The sequence below is a fragment of the Schistocerca gregaria genome, chromosome 11, assembly GCF_023897955.1.
Source record: "Schistocerca gregaria isolate iqSchGreg1 chromosome 11, iqSchGreg1.2, whole genome shotgun sequence".
Classification (NCBI taxonomy): domain Eukaryota; kingdom Metazoa; phylum Arthropoda; class Insecta; order Orthoptera; family Acrididae; genus Schistocerca; species Schistocerca gregaria.
Genome location: NC_064930.1, coordinates 106,287,747 through 106,305,482, shown reverse-complemented (window position 1 = coordinate 106,305,482; position 17,736 = coordinate 106,287,747).

The following is a 17,736-nucleotide window of genomic DNA, read 5'->3' as shown; positions in this document are numbered from 1 at the left end:
ATGGTCATCACACTGGCTGTATTTTCACATCACTGAAATGTGCAAAGAAGATGGAAGCAGCAGTTGCAATCTGAAAACAGTCAAAAGATGGCAGGAAAAAGTCTCCATATACTGAAGGTTCAATATGGTACATCAGGACCAAAGCTTCCTAGAGCTACTGCTCAATGCTGAATGTAGTGCTTAATAAGGAACAAGGAAATTATAGGAACATAATACATTGGGATGAAATGTCACTAAACCTTTAATATGCTCTGTGATTATGCCTGCTAAATGAAATATAGTGAATCAGCAGGAATGCTGCCATTTTTAACAATGCTACTACTGACTCAGTTGTACCAGATATTCACTGTTTATCTTGTATTGGTAGCTTAATGTTTACTTGAGTGGATTTCTGTGTTTTGCAGAAAATGCTTCCCTACACCTGTAACAAAGTAGTTGTTGTTATGTTATATCACCACTTGTGCATCTTTATAGCCAATACTGTTACTTGTCAGTAGCTGACAGTAACATTTAAACCTTGAATGTAGGTAGTCAGGTCAGGTGTGGAGGAATTGCATTCATTTAATTTTTTGTTTAACTGGTGGCAATTTGCAGTGTCATGTTTTGTGTTAGGTGGAAGCTAATCCACCAAAATAAATACAGGAGATACATAAAGTCTGGGAACGCTTTCAATTATTTATTGCACAAAAACCAAACACTGTCAGATATCATACGTATGTCATTTTGAAGAGAAACCCTGAAAGTTTTTTTTTTCTTTTTCTTCACTTATACCACCACAGTGTAGTTCGGTAATTTGCCGATAGTCAGCGCTATTCACAAACATGGCGAGTTCAGGTGTGGAGCGAGCTTTCTGTGTGTTGGAGTTCGAAATGGCCTCCCAGATCCCCAGATGTCACTCTGTGTGACTTCTTTCTGTGGGGACACATTAAAGATCTGGTGCATGTACCGCCTCTACCACGTGATGTAGGAGAGCTCCGGGAGAGAATATGGGAAGCGACTGCCACAGTCTACAGTGCAATGCTCAGACGGGTATGGCAGCAATTTGATTACCGTATTGACATCTGCCAGCTCACTCATAGTTAACACATCTAATGTTTTTTTTTTTTTTTTTTTTTTTTTTTGGGGGGGGGGGGGGGGGGGGGAGAAACACACTTTCAGATTTCCTCTTCAAAGTGCCATATGTATGACATCTCTACAATATTTAGTTCTTGTGCAATAAATAATTCAAAGTGTTCCCAAACTTTATGTACATCCTGTATTTTATTCCTTTAAACAATTTTCCCAGTCAGCATACTACAGCATACTATTAGTCTGTAGAAATGTCACTGCTCGAACAGCATAATTTCTCTAGATGTAACATACCCCTTTACTTTACTATAAATACTTTGCATTTTAAACACAGTACAAACAGATTTATAGAAGCTAATGGAATTGGAAGACATATCAATTACAACAGGAAGTACTTTGTGCCATGCACTTCACACTGACTGCAGAATACGATGTAGCTGTGGAACTATCATGTTTTTTTTTTTTTTTTTTTTCATAATCAGTCACTGTAACATATATAAATTATGTTAAAACACTCCCTCTGTCAAAAAAGTTTCAGGACAGGTTTTTCTTTCTTTTTTTTTTTTACTTCCAAGTTTGCAAAACTGAAAAATGTTTTTATGTGATGTGGTATGAGTGTGTCCTTGAAATGAACACTAAGTGACAGGACTGTGCTTAGCAACACGCTGTTTAGGTTTTAGTTATGGTCACACAATGAATGCTGATTGTGAGCAATGAATTAACATTATGTTCTGCTTTAGGCTCTGGAAAACCACTTGTGAAAATTGGACAATCCCTCATTTCTGTCGAAGGTTATTACTGAGGAAGAAAGTTGGTGTTACCGGTATAGCCCTACACTAAGCGTCCAAGTGCTGAATGGCGGAGACCTAGATTACCAGCCTAAAAAAAACAAGTCAAATGACAACCTTTGGGAATATAGGAAATGTTGACCGCATTCTTTGATATGGATTATTCACCACGAGTATGCTCCTACAGTTCAGACAGTGAACCAAACTCTTTACACTGAAGTCTTGAAACATTTACGACAAGTCATTTGATATCACCACCCTGAATTGTGACATTCGCAGTACTGGTTTTCACTGCATGACAATGCAATACCCCAACGCTGGGCAGACATTCTGTTATTGCCATCCCACATCCACCATATTCACCTGACCTTTTGCCTCACAGTTTTTTTTTTTTTTTTTTTGTTTTTTCCTTGTTTGAGTGAAAGGGTGACTGAAAGGAAAGCTCCGTCAGGATATTGCAGACAGCCAACAGGCTGTGAGAAATGACCTTACAGCAATCACAGTTGAAAATTTTCCTGCTTGCTACCAAGACCTCCATAAATGTTGGCCACTGTGTATATAGAGCCAAGGGGACTAATTTCGATAAGAGCTAGGATAATTACTTGGTGAGTGTAATTTTCTATTTTTTTTTTTTTTTTTTTTTTTTAATACCTGTCCTGGAACTTTTCTGACGAAGGGAGTAAATTCACACCATAGACCAATGAACTCTGAAGCAACATACTGAAGAGATTTGCAAATTATGTGGCAACAAATCCAAATTATGGCAGTTTGTTTCAAAAATACTTTTATAAGCTCACCAGACCCAGAACAACGTGATGTCCTTTTCTTACTCACATTAATTACGATATTAATTTATTCCAGACATGGATATTACTCTTTTTCTGTTATTTATTTTTGTTACCTTCAATTCTTTCCTCTATAAATCTTGGCTAAGTAATTAATCACCTGTGATTGTACATAATTTTATAGTATGCTATATTCGTTTTTCTTTTATCAGTTACTTTTTTGATCAGTTACTTTCAAAGATTACCTCAATGTAGTGTCTTTGCCTTAGATATGGCATCACTGCTCAAAGTCGACAGACACTACAATTGACTCTTCAACTGGATGTCGTAACTTATGTGAACTATGTCCGTTACTCTGTCGGTGTAGTCTTGTCTCTCCTGTCGCCGTCTGCTGTGTAGTGACTGTGCACCGCAGCAAACACAAGCGAACGAGCAATCCAGACAACAGTTCACTACAATTCGCTTGTACTTACAAACAAGTGTTTACACTAAACGAGCGAAAGAAAGAAAGCTCCGCCAAACGAGTATTGAAAGAGCGAACAAAAGCGAAGTCTGCGATTTTGTTTGTTTGGCACTAAACTTACATACACAGACACCTGATAGAACCACACTGCAGTGAAATAGTTGTGATGAAAACAGTGATATCTAGACAGGATTGTCGCGTATGTCAACTGCGCTGTTGCTGATGCAGGAAACAAAGCAGTGAAGGAAGAGAAAAATTTCGGTCTGAATTTTTGTGGAAGCGTCAGATATGTGGTGGCAGTTCAGTAGTCACTAACTTCATAAGGCCTGCTTCGATATGTATGTTGGTGGATGATTTTCGCTGGTTGGTAACACATATTGAAAGGAAAACTAAAATCAAGACCGTGGCTATAGACTAGAGACCTCAGCTGAAGAGAGACTCGCACTTACGCTCCGTGCCAACAACTGGACACATTTACACAAGTCTAAAACATTTATTTAAAATTTCAACAACAGCTGCATCACACAGAGTTCCTGAAATCTGCAGTGGCACATATGCGAAGCACTCGAGGATTATATCAAGGTCGGGAAAATAATTTCAGTAAATATGAACAATGTAAATTAAAAATATAGAAATGACCTGCTATAGTCGATAAAGTATGTGTTACTTCTTGCCTGTGGTGGCAACCATTATAAGGTGATTGTCCCTACCCATGAGTGCGTAAGGTATTAGCTAATTCCCCCTCCGTCCTATACCACAAACATTATTGCCAAACTTAATTTTAGAAAAAAAAATTGATTGGTTTTATGTATAAAACAATTAAAGATAAATAATATTTGGTTATTGTTTGTATTATACTGAACCAAGAAGTAGTGAGTCTGTGAGATATGGGTGCTGCTTATTTTTATTCATCTTTTTTTTTACATTTGGTTTCTTCTCAGGCACTGCACATTGTAAGTCATGCACAAAGTCTATTCAGGTTCTTTTTGTTTCATAATCCAAAATCTACTTTCAAATGAGTATATATTGAATGCAGTGTTTCTCAAAAATGTTCAAATGTGTGTGAAATCTTATGGGACGTAACTGCTAAGGTCATCAGGCCCTAAGCTTACACACTACTTAACCTAAAGTATCCTAAGGACAAACACACACACACACACACACACACACCCATGCCCCAGGGAGGACTCAAACCTCCGCCGGGACCAGCCCGTGCGTGTGCACGTGTGTGTGTGCGCGTGTGTGTGTGTGCGTGTGTGTTGCAGCAGTCTGTGAGCTAAAATGAACGGTAAAGTAATTCCCAGTGCATCACAAGTGCCACCAACAGCTCCACCTCAGAAAAGAAATGTGCACTGTCCTACCTACTGGCATTTACTTCTTCCACACACTTTGCCCTCAGATAAAATCAACACAGTTAAAATGTCCTTCTTCCTGTTTGGAAATTATTTGATTGCTGGAAAACCTCCCATACTATAATGTCAGATCCCTTAATCGGGCAGGTAGGTTAGAAAATTTAAAAAGGGAATTAGTGAGGTTCGGTGGCAGGAGGAACAAGACTTCTGGTCAGGTGACTACAGGGTTATAAACACAAAATCAAATAGGGGTATTGCAGGAGTAGGTTTAATAATGAATAGGAAAATAGGAATGCGGGTAAGCTACTACAAACAGCATAGTGAATGCATTATTGTGGCCAAGATAGATACGAAGCCCACACCTACTACAGTAGTACAAGTTTATACGCCAACTAGCTCTGCAGATGATGAAGAAATTGAAGAAATGTACGATGAAATAAAAGAAATTGTTCAGATAGTGAAGGGAGACGAAAATTTAATAGTAATGGGTGACTGGAATTCGAGTGTAGGAAAAGGGAGAGAAGGAAACATAGTAGGTGAATATGGATTGGGGCTAAGAAATGAAAGAGGAAGCCGCCTAGTAGAATTTTGCACAGAGCACAACTTAATCATAGCTAACACTTGGTTTAAGAATCATGAAAGAAGGTTGTATACGTGGAAGAACCCTGGAGATACTAAAAGGTATCAGATAGATTATATAATGGTAAGACAGAGATTTAGGAACCAGGTTTTAAGTTGTAAGACATTTGCAGGGGCAGATGTGGACTCTGACCACAATCTATTGGTTATGACCTGTAGATTAAAACTGAAGAAACTGCAAAAATGTGAGAAATTAAGGAGATGGGACCTGGATAAACTGAAAGAACCAGAGGTTGTACAGAGTTTCAGAGAGAGAATAAGGGAACAATTGACAGGAATAGGGGAAAGAAATACAGTAGAAGAAGAATGGGTAGCTCTGAGGGATGTAGTAGTGAAGGCAGCAGAGGATAAAGTAGGTACAAAGACGAGGGCTGCTAGAAATCCTTGGGTACCAGAAGAAATATTGAATTTAATTGATGAAAGGAGAAAATATAAAAATGCAGTAAATGAAGCAGGCAAAAAGGAATACAAACATCTCAAAAATGAGGTCGACAGGAAGTGCAAAATGGCTAAACAGGGATGGCTAGAGGGCAATTGTAAGGATGTAGAAGTTTATCTCACTAGGGGTAAGATAGATACTGCCTACAGGAAAATTAAAGAGACCTTTGGAGAGAAGAGAACCACGTGTATGAATATCAAGAGCTCAGATGGCAGCCCAATTCTAAGCAAAGAAGGGAAGGCAGAAAGGTGGAAGGAGTATATAGAAGGCTTATACAAGGGCGATGTACTTGAGGACAATATTATGGAAATAGAAGAGGATGTAGATGAAGACGAAATGGGAGATACGATACTGCGTGAAGAGTTTGACAGAGCACTGAAAGACCTGAGTCGAAACAAGGCCCCCGGAGTAGACAACATTCCATTAGAACTACTGACGGCCTTGGGAGAGCCAGTCATGACAAAACTCTACCAGCTGGTGAGCAAGATGTATGAGACAGGCGAAATACCCTCAGACTTCAAGAAGAATATAATAATTCCAATCCCAAAGAAAGCAGGTGCTGACAGATGTGAAAATTACGGAACTATCAGTTTAATAAGCCACGGCTGCAAAATACTAACGCGAATTCTTTACAGACGAATGGAAAAACTGGTAGATGCAGACCTCGGGGAGGATCAGTTTGGATTCCGTCGAAATGTTGGAACACTTGAGGCAATACTGACCTTACGACTTATCTTAGAAGAAAGATTAAGAAAAGGCAAACCTACGTTTCTAGCATTTGTAGACTTAGAGAAAGCTTTTGACAATGTTGACTGGAATACTCTTTTTCAAATTCTAAAGGTGGCAGGGGTAAAATACAGGGAGCGAAAGGCTATTTATAATTTGTACAGAAACCAGATGGCAGTAATAAGAGTCGAGGGGCATGAAAGGGAAGCAGTGGTTGGGAAAGGAGTGAGACAGGGTTGTAGCCTCTCCCCGATGTTATTCAATCTGTATATTGAGCAAGCAGTAAAGGAAACAAAAGAAAAATTTGGAGTAGGTATTAAAATTCATGGAGACGAAGTAAAAACTTTGAGGTTCGCCGATGACATTGTAATTCTGTCAGAGACGGCAAAGGACATGGAAGAGCAGTTGAACGGAATGGACAGTGTCTTGAAAGGAGGATATAAGATGAACATTAACAAAAGCAAAATGAGGATAATGGAATGTAGTCAAATTAAATCGGGTGATGCTGAGGGAATTAGATTAGGAAATGAGACACTTAAAGTAGTAAAGGAGTTTTGCTATTTAGGAAGTAAAATAACTGATGATGGTCGAAGTAGAGAGGATATAAAATGTAGACTGGCAATGGCAAGGAAAGCGTTTCTGAAGAAGAGAAATTTGTTAACATCGAGTATAGATTTAAGTGTCAGGAAGTCGTTTCTGACAGTATTTGTATGGACTGTAGCCATGTATGGAAGTGAAATGTGGATGATAACTAGTTTGGACAAGAACAGAGTAGAAGCTTTCGAAATGTGGTGCTACAGAAGAATACTGAAGATAAGGTGGATAGATCATTTAACTAATGAGGAGGTATTGAATAGGATTGGGGAGAAGAGAAGTTTGTGGCACAACTTGACTAGAAGAAGGGATCGGTTGGTAGGACATGTTTTGAGGCATCAAGGGATCACAAATTTAGCATTGGAGGGCAGCGTGGAGGGTAAAAATCGTAGAGGGAGACCGAGAGATGAGTACACTAAGCTGATTCAGAAGGATGTAGGTTGCAGTAGGTACTGGGAGATGAAGCAGCTTGCACAGGATAGAGTAGCATGGAGAGCTGCATCAAACCAGTCTCAGGACTGAAGACAACAACACAACAACAATAATAATAATAATAATAATAATAACAATAACAATACAGGATCAAACAATAAACACCAGATATTACAGCAAGCATATTATTAAAGATCCCAATACTACAACAGATAAATGCAGACTTTGCAAACAAATAGAAACAGTAGATCACATCACAAGCGGATGTACAATACTGGCAAATACAGAATACCCCAGAAGACATGACAGTGTAGCAGAAATAATACATCAACAGCTTGCCTTACAACATAAACTTATAAAACAACACGTTCCCACATACAAGTATGCACCACAAAATGTACTGGAGAATGATGAATACAAATTATACTGGAACAGAACCATTATAACCGATAAAACAACACCACATAACAAACCTGACATCATACTCACCAATAAAAAGAAGAAATTAACACAACTAATCGAAATATCCATACCCAATACAACAAATATACATAAGAAAACAGGAGAAAAAATTGAAAAATACATCCAACTGGCTGAGGATATGTGGCATCAGGATAAAGTTGACATTATACCAATTATACTATCAACTACAGGAGTCATACCACACAATATCCACCAGTACGTCAATGCAATACAGCTACATCCAAACTTATATATACAACTACAGAAATCCGTAATTATTGATACATGTTCAATTACCCGAAAGTTCCTAAATGCAATATAACATATACCGTACAGTTAAAAGGAAGTCACGCTTGATCAAGGTCTGAGTCACTTTCTATTTCTGACCAGACATAACATCTGAGATAAGAAAGAAATAATAATAATAATAATAATAATAATAATAAAAGGCCCGGGAAAAGAATAGGCCTCTGGTATGTTCTGCCAGTTGTAAATGGCGATAAAAAGAACAAACCACTAATAGGGCTAATCCCCCTTTTAGTGTGATTAGTTGGTTCAGGACACAACTAAAGAAGCCTCGGACAAGCGCCGTCATGGTCGGGGACGACGCTTGAACCCTATGCCCTCCCACAATGGTAATGACACTGCTAGCCAACTGGAAAATGATTTAAATCCAAATAGAGGTGTTTTGCAGGATATGCTTCCTGCAACCACCCTAGAAGGAAAAGACAGAGGATGAGATGGCCAGATGAAGTTAACCGACAACTCATGTTCTGTTATTACCAAGCAACAAACCTAGGAACCAACACAACTGGATACAGATCACAAGTATACACAACATTTATTAACAGATACCCAGAATTAAAATTTTTAACAGAACAGTGACTAGCTGATCAGATCCATGTAATAATCAAAAATAACAGGATACCCCAGTCAGCATTAGAAAACATCAAACAACAACTACAACAAATACTGGAACAAAATAATGTGCAATCAGAAGAAGAACATACAGAAAAGGACTCAAACATCTCAGAGCAAACAAACAAAGAACAACACACATCAATTAAACAATCAGAGGAAAACTAAATCTTAAGACAGCCAACAGAACAAGCACAAATAGAACACAAAGTGACACACATGTTAGATATAGAAGAAAAATTTCAGCTGACATATATAGAATACAAAGACACAAATACAGACATTAGACCATTCTTGCATAGACCACCAAATAACCCACAAGTCGAAACAACAATAACAACTATCAACACAATCATACACAACAAAATAAATGAAAATACATCTATGGAAGAGTTACAACTACTGGTTTATATAGGAGCACTCACTACACTAAATATACACACTAGGCAGAGATCAGAACCAACCAAGACACAGAAGAAACCCACAAAACCAACATGGCAACACAGGCTGCAGATCAGAATAGAAAAACTGAGAAAAGACATTGGACAGCTAACACAATTTATAAGAAATGAAATGTCAGACAAAAAATGAAAAAGGTTAGGTACAATCTCACAACAAGAAGTGATAGAGCAATTAGATGAAAAGAAGCAGAAATTACAAGCATTGGCCAAACAACTTAGAAGATACAAAAAAAGTGAAAATAGAAGGAAACAAAACCAAACATTCAACACAAACCAAATGAAATTTTACCAGACAATAGATAACACACACATTAAAATAGACAATCCACTAAGCATAACAGACAGGGAACACTTCTGGAGCAACATATGGTCAAACCTGGTACAACATAACAGGCCTGCACGGTGGATACAAGCAGAAACATATACATACAAGATGATACCACAAATGCCTGAAGCGATAATTTTGCAACATGAAGTCACCGAAGCAAATAATTCTACTCACAATTGGAAAGCTGCTGGAAAAGATAAAATAGCAAATTTCTGGCTGAAGAAGTTCACCTCAACACATTGACATCTAACTAAATTATTTAACAATTACATTGCCATACACATTCCCTGATACACTTACACATGGAATAACTTATCTGAAACCTAAAGATCAAGCAGACACAGCAGACACAGCTAAATATCGCCCCACAACATGCCTACATGCCTACCAACAATATACAAAATATTAACTTCAGTGATTACACAGAAATTCATGACACATACAACACAGAACAAAATTATAAATGAAAACAAAAAGGCTGTTGCAAAGGAGCACGAGGATGTAAAGAGCAACTGATAATAGATGCAGAGGTGACATATCAAGCTAAAACTAAACAAATGTCGCTACACTACGCATACATTGATTACCGAAAAGCTTTTGATAGTGTACTCCACTCATTGTTACTACAAATATTGGAAAAATACAAAGTAGATCCTAAATTGATACAGTTCCTAAACATAGTAATGAAAAATTGGAAAACCACACTTAATATCCAAACAAATTGAAATAATATCACATCACAGCCAATATAGATTAAGCGTGGAATATACCAAGGAGACTCATTAAGTCCTTTCTGGTTCTGCCTTGCTCTGGACCCACTATCCAACATGCTAAATAATACAAATTATGGATACAATATTACTGGGACATATCCAAACAAAATCACACATTTGATATACATGGATGATCTAAAACTACTGGCAGATACAAATCAACAACTCAACCAATTACTAAAAATAGCAGAAGTATTCAGCAATGATATTAATATGGCTTTTGGAACAGACAAATGTAAGAAAAATACTATATTCAAGTGAAAACACACTAAACAGGAAGATTACGTATTGGATAACCACAGAGACTGCATAGAAGCGATGGAAAAAACAGATGCCTATAAATATCTTGGATACAGACAAAAAATAGGAATAGATAATACAAATATTAAAGAAGAACCAAAAGAAAAATATAGACAAAGACTAACAAAAATACTGAAAACAAAACTGACAGCAAGAAACAAAACAAAAGCTATAAATACTTATGCTATACCAATATTGACCTACTCATTTGGAGTAGTGAAATGGAGTAACACAGACCTAGAAGCACTCAATACACTTACACGATCACAATGCCACAAATATAGAATACATCACATACTTTCAGCAACTGAAAGATTCACATTAAGCAGAAAGCAAGGAGGAAGGGGATTTATCGACATAAAAAAACTTACATTATGGACAGGTAGACAATTTAAGAAAATTCTTTCTAGAATGAGCAGAAACTAGCAAAATACACAAAGCAATCACTCATATAAATACATCGGCTACACCACTGCAATTTCATAACCACTTCTACAACCCTTTAGATCACATAACATCAAGAGATACGAAGAAAGCAAATTGGAAAAAGAAAACACTACACGGCAAGCACCTGCATCATCTAACACAGCCACACACATCGATCAAGATACATCCGACACATGGCTAAGAAAAGGCAATATATACAGTGAGACGGAAGGATTCATGATTGCAATACAGGATCAAACAATAAACACCAGATATTACAGCAAGTATATTATTAAATATACCAATACCACAACAGACAAATGCAGACTTTGCAAACAACAAATAGAAACAGCAGATCACATCACAAGCGGATGTACAATACTAGCAAATACAGAATACCCCAGAAGACACGACAATGTAGCAAAATAATACACCAACAGCTTGCCTTACAACATAAACTTATAAAACAACACATTCCCACATACAAGTATGCACCAAAAAATGTACTGGAGAATGATGAATACAAATTATACTGGAACAGAACCATTAGAACAGATAAAACACCACCACATAACAAACCTGACATCATGAAACTTCCTGGCAGATTAAAACTGTGTGCCCGACCGAGACTCAAACTCGGAACCTTTGCCTTTATGGGCAAGTGCTCTACCAACTGAGCTACCGAAGTACGATTCACGCACCGTCCTCACAGCTTTACTTCTGCCAGAATCTCCTTCCTGCTGGTTTGTTACTCGTTTGCTACCAAACGTCAGTTCTGGTAGAGTTTTTGTAATGGGCATACCATTTGTACAATTAGATAAGGCACCAACAGCTGCTTCAAGGAGAGGCAGAATAGTCAGCTGGTTGAAAGATAATAAAACAGGCTTCGAACAGAATATGTGGAAAGCGGAACTTCTGGAAGTAGTCAAATGATACAAGCCACAGAAGACACAGTATGTGATTGATACGTTAGCAGATAACCACAGCTACAAAGTTATTTGTCTTCCACCATACCACTGCCTTTACAATGCAACTGAACTCATCTCGGCTCAAATGTAGATGTTGCAGAGCGAAAAAAAAAAAAAAACCTTTACACTGGATGACACAGAGAGGCTGGTAAACAAGGCCGTCCTATGAATAATGCCAGCAAACTGGAAGATGGGTAGGGTTTGGGAAAGCCACCCAGAACACTGGGTCTGGGGAGACTTACCAGATGGATGAGAAGGAAGAACTCTTTCCCTCTTCTGGTTCAATCTACGTTATACTGGGAAGAGAGGGCTGTGCATGTGTAAGGAAATCTTGGCTGCGTCACATTTTAACAACCACCTTACAATTTTTTGACCTCTGGGAAATTTGAAGGAACTGATTTGTTAGGTTTGGTTTTTGTTGGGTTGCTTACACTGGTCAGTACATCTACATCTACATGACTACTCTGCAATTCACATTTAAGTGCTTGGCAGAGGGTTCATCGAACCACAATCATACTATCTCTCTACTATTCCACTCCCGAACAGCGAGCGGGGAAAACGAACACCTAAACCTTTCTGTTCGAGCTCTGATTTCTCTTATTTTATTTTGATGATCATTCCTACCTATGTAGGTTGGGCTCAACAAAATATTTTCGCATTCGGGAGAGAAAGTTGGTGACTGAAATTTCGTAAAAAGGTCCCGCCGGGACGAGAAACGTCTATGCTGTAATGACTTCCATCCCAACTCGTGTATCATATCTGCCACACTCTCTCCCCTATAACGTGATACTACAAAACGAGTTGCCCTTTTTTGCACCCTTTCAATGTCCTCCATCAATCCCACCTGGTAAGGATCCCACACCGCGCAGCAATATTCTAACAGAGGACGAACGAGTGTAGTGTAAGCTGTCTCCTTAGTGGACTTGTTGCATCTTTTAAGTGTCCTGCTAATGAAACGCAACCTTTGGCTCGCCTTCCCAACAATATTATCTATGTGGTCCTGTAATTTTAACACCCAGGTACTTAGTTGAATTGACAGCCTTGAGGATTGTACTATTTATCAAGTAATCGAATTCCAACGGATTTCTTTTGGAACTCATGTGGATCATCTCACATTTTTCGTTATTTAGCGTCAACTGCCACCTGACACACCATACAGCAATCTTTTCTAAATCGCTTTGCAACTGATACTGGTCTTCGGATGACTTTACTAGCGGTAAATTACAGCATCATCTGCTAACAGTCTAAGAGAACTGCTCAGATTGTCACCCAGGTCATTTATATAGATCAGGAACAGTAGAGGTCCCAGGACGCTTCCCTGGGGAACACCTGATATCACTTCAGTTTTACTCGATGACTTGCCATCTATTACTACGAACTGCGACCTTCCTGACAGGAAATCACAAATCCAGTCGCACAACTGAGACGATACCCCATAGCTCTGCAGCTTGATTAGAAGTCAGTAAGAGATCTTTGCCTTCTTCGCAGTCCAAAAGTTTATTAAATACTTCTGGCACGGTTTCAGCATTTTCTTTGTTACTGTGCGAGTGTCTTCTAGCTTTATCCTCAAATATTACCGTAGGTCGTTCTATACTACTGCAATTAATTCACAAGGACTTTGTAGAATCTCCTGGAATTTTCGTGATTTTGAGGTTTATGGTTCCTTTTTTGGGGGTGGGGGTGGGGGACTTGGTATCAGTTTGTCCAGGTCATTTCTTAATTAAATGATTTGTTTTATTTGGTGGTACTTCTCATTTTTGATCAGCTGATGTAGGTTGTATCTAATTTTCTTTAAAGGTGTAAATTTAATATTAATTTCAGCTAAGTAGTTGTCTGAGCCAGTGTCTTCTCCTCTCTTCGAAGACGTAATGTAATTTTGTAGATGCTGATCTACTCAATAACTAGGGCAGGAGAAAAGATATACAAAGATTATAGAAATGTGCAAGATTTTGGAGGCAGTGGCTCCATCTTCTTGTAGAAGGATTGAGGAGGAAAGAAGAGGGGCGAAGGAAAAGGACTGGTTAGGTTTAGGAGATGGGTAGGTTTTGGGAAAGGCACCCAAAAACTGTGTCTGGGGAGACCTACCACATGGATGAGAATGAAGAAGTCTTTCCCTCATCTGGTTCAATTTATGCTGTACTGGGAAGTGAGAGCTGTGTTTAGTGCACAGAACCAGCTGTAATCAAGACTTTAAAACTGCCCATGGACAATATTGTAAAGATCTTGATGCAGTTATCAAAAGGTAACAACTTTTAATAATGGATCAAAGCACTTGATCCTTCAATTACTAAATGTGGAGCACTGTTACCCATGAAACAAATGACGATCAACTCCAAAGTGACAATAGCTGAAGGATACCACTTTTCTTTTTGTTCATCTTATACACTCTTTTAGAGACACTATTCCTTCCATTCAACTTACCCTCCAAGACCTTTGCCAACAGTGACAGAACTACACTGCCATTGGAAACCCTTAAAGCTGTAATTTCTTATTCATGAACTGTAAAATCATGTCGAAACTTTTCTTGGTGTCCTTGACAGATTGTTCAGTGCACAGATTGAATGACACAGTGAATAGGCTACAACCCTGTCTCAGTCCCTCCTCAGCCACTGTTCTACTTTCGTGCCCTTTGCCTCTTACACTTGCAGTTGTAGGTTATGATCCATCTGTCCATTTTATGTCTAACAACGTACGAAATCCAGAGTATTTATGGCTGAAAAATACTATCAGGAATTGTATACAGAAGTAGTGAATAGATAGTAAAACATGACCTCAAGAAAGATCAGATAAGATTTAGGAGTAAGGTAAGAACACAAGAAGGAATACTGAATTATTTTGTAAATGAATGGGAATATTAAGAAATACACACATCCATTTTTTGACAACATTGAGTTAGGTATGGTTTTGTGCTATAAGGATGTAGCCTGGTAAAGATGTATAAAAATCCCATAAGTTCTGGTACTTTTTGTATTGTTATGCAGTCATTGTTATCACTTTCACTGAAGAGAACGCCCACAGGTACAAAAGATTGGGGCACACATAAAATTTTATATTGTCAGCACAATTTTAAGAAGTGCAAATAATCATTATTGCCTCATTCTATTGTCATTGGTGATAAAATGTCAGACAGTCATAATGTTAGTGACAAATGTCAGGGAGTGATGAAGAAAGAAAGAATGTAGTGGAGCTCCCAAAACATTTAGCCATAAAGCGAGCAGAGTGAAAAATGAAGCTTGTATAAATTGGAGAGGAAGCAGAGTTCAACCAAAACGTCATGGTTCTAACAGCTTGTGAGATCTAACCTGAAATGTAGTGTTACTAAGGAATTAAAGTTTAACTACCACAGTGAACATTATAATGTAGAACATTAAGTTCAGCTGAATATGTCATTCTGCAGATGAAAGGCATGACCAGATAACAGAGGGCAGCACAATAGAACAAAAAATGAACAGGATGGAGTCATTCAAAGCCTCATAGAAGAAAAACAAGTGGCAAGGAAGAAGCCTAGAAGTGATAAGGAATTTAGGTGGAAGAAACCAAAATTGCAGTCATGCATTTATCGGTTATCAAGGTCTGCAAAAAAGATTCAGTTTTGGAAAACAGCCTTCCAAATTGTTGGTGGTGTCAGCAATGGCCGAGTAAGGCAATATGTTGAAAGAAGGTAAATCTCCAAGAGATAAAGAGGGAAAAAATGAAATGTATTCACAGTTGTGAATATGGACAACCATCAGCTGTATGATGGAATGACACCAATGAAAATTTGTGCCATACTCGGACTCAAATCCAGATAACCCACTTATTAAGAGGAGGCATATCCGAAGAGACATTGTATCGTAATTCAGAATAACACAGGTGCTGGAGTATTGCAAGAGGGAAAAATGACATACTGGCAGTGTAAAACCAGTGGCTTAAGAAGTGGAAATGAAAAATCACATCAAATCATTTCCAGTCCAGAAAGCACATTATGTCGATGAAGAATGGAATTATCTTGACCATAAACATGTGAAGATTATGTGGCAGATGTTCAAAATTGTTAAACCAGATATTCAAGTTGACTATAAATTTTATCTGAAAATTAAGCATGGTCATTTTAATTTAAAATTTGGGCAACCACAGGTTTATGTGGGCAGTACATGTGAAGGGCCTCAAGTAAATATGAAAAGTCCATTTCTGAATGATGCTACTAAAAGGCCAGCATGGCTGAGTTAATAGAAGTGGAAATGAAAAATCACAACAAATCATTTCCAGTCCAGAAAGCACACCCAGTTACAGCAAAAACTGACACTGATTCTACCATTGCAGGCCTCTCGTTTGATATAATGCAGAATTTGCAATTACCTCAGATACAAAGATAACTTACATTTCACTTGTGGCAGCTTTCATTAATTTCTATAATGTGCACGAATTACAGAGTGGAACAGCCAGGTTTTTATCTCTATCATGAAGGAATAGCACGAAAAAGCTCTCATGAAGCTTGTTTATTTCTTTTTAATTATATAAATGAAAATGTTGGACAATGTGTTAAAGACTTTCACTCATTCTCTGACTGTTGTGGAGGCCAAAATAAAAACCATTCAATGGTGAGGTTTGTTTAATGCTTGTGGCACAGGGAAGGTTTCAGTTCATCACCCATTACTTTCCAACTGGAGGGTAGTCCTACCTTGCACATGATAGGCACATCAACAGACAAAAAGGAAAATTAGCAAGGTGGATAGGATATATGTTCTGAAAGAACGTGCAGAATTAATAACTGAATCCCACACAAAGAGGAATTTTGAAGTGAAAACATAAAAAACAGAAGAGGCTCCAAATTGTAAGGAGTGGTGGCCAAAATTCCATAGAAATACTAATATTTCTGTTGAAAGGAAAGGCTTCACACAGACACTAACAGTTTTTTTATGTGCAATTCTGTTGTTCACAAGACATTTGTGGTGTTGTTAAAGTTAAGCCATTCATTGATGTGGCAGAAGAGTACACATTCCAACTTTCTGATCAAACTGCAGTTCCACCAAGCCCTATAAATCAGGCTTAATTGGGTTCATGTAACCATAAATGAGAGGAACATACACCATCTAACGCGATTTCTACCATTCCTCCCAAAAGAAGACATCATAAAGAACTTCTATTCTAACATATACAATTTGCCATATATCAACGAATGAAGCACGAGTCGAGCATACTGAGAAAGACAATGGGAATTAGCCATAATTTATTTGATTTTTGCACATATTACAATAAAGTCTGAGTTACGTATTGGTTTATGTGCATTTATTGCACTGTATTCCAGAAGGCCATATGTTCACTTCGTAAATTTTAACAGAACGTCAAGAAAATATATTAGGTTTACCAGCAGAGCATTTGCATTCATCCCTCCATAGAATAATGCAAGTGTTCACTGCAATTAGTCTGTTTTTGCTCCGCTATACAGACACTGCACAGCAGACGGCGACAGGAGATGGAGGTGAAAGGCTCACCATGCGTTTCCCGGCAGCGGGCCGCGCTGACATCTGTCGGCGATGCCAAGCAACAGGGCCTTCAACCGGCGGCCGATTATTCGATGTCGAAATAAGAAGCTTAACAGGAAATGGTTGGAAATAACAAAAACCTCCTTATCTACTGAAATTGAATATGTTCAGTTTCTTAACAAAGGTGGTAAACTCATCCGTGTCTCTTTTTTAGTTTGCAAAGACAATTTTGCATACTCAGCAAAATTTGTGGTGACATGTTGTTTAAAAATCAGAAATACGTTGGCGAAGGTATGTGAATGGAATGATATTACTTATAATTTTTGGAAGGTTCGTGCCGTTCGGTGTG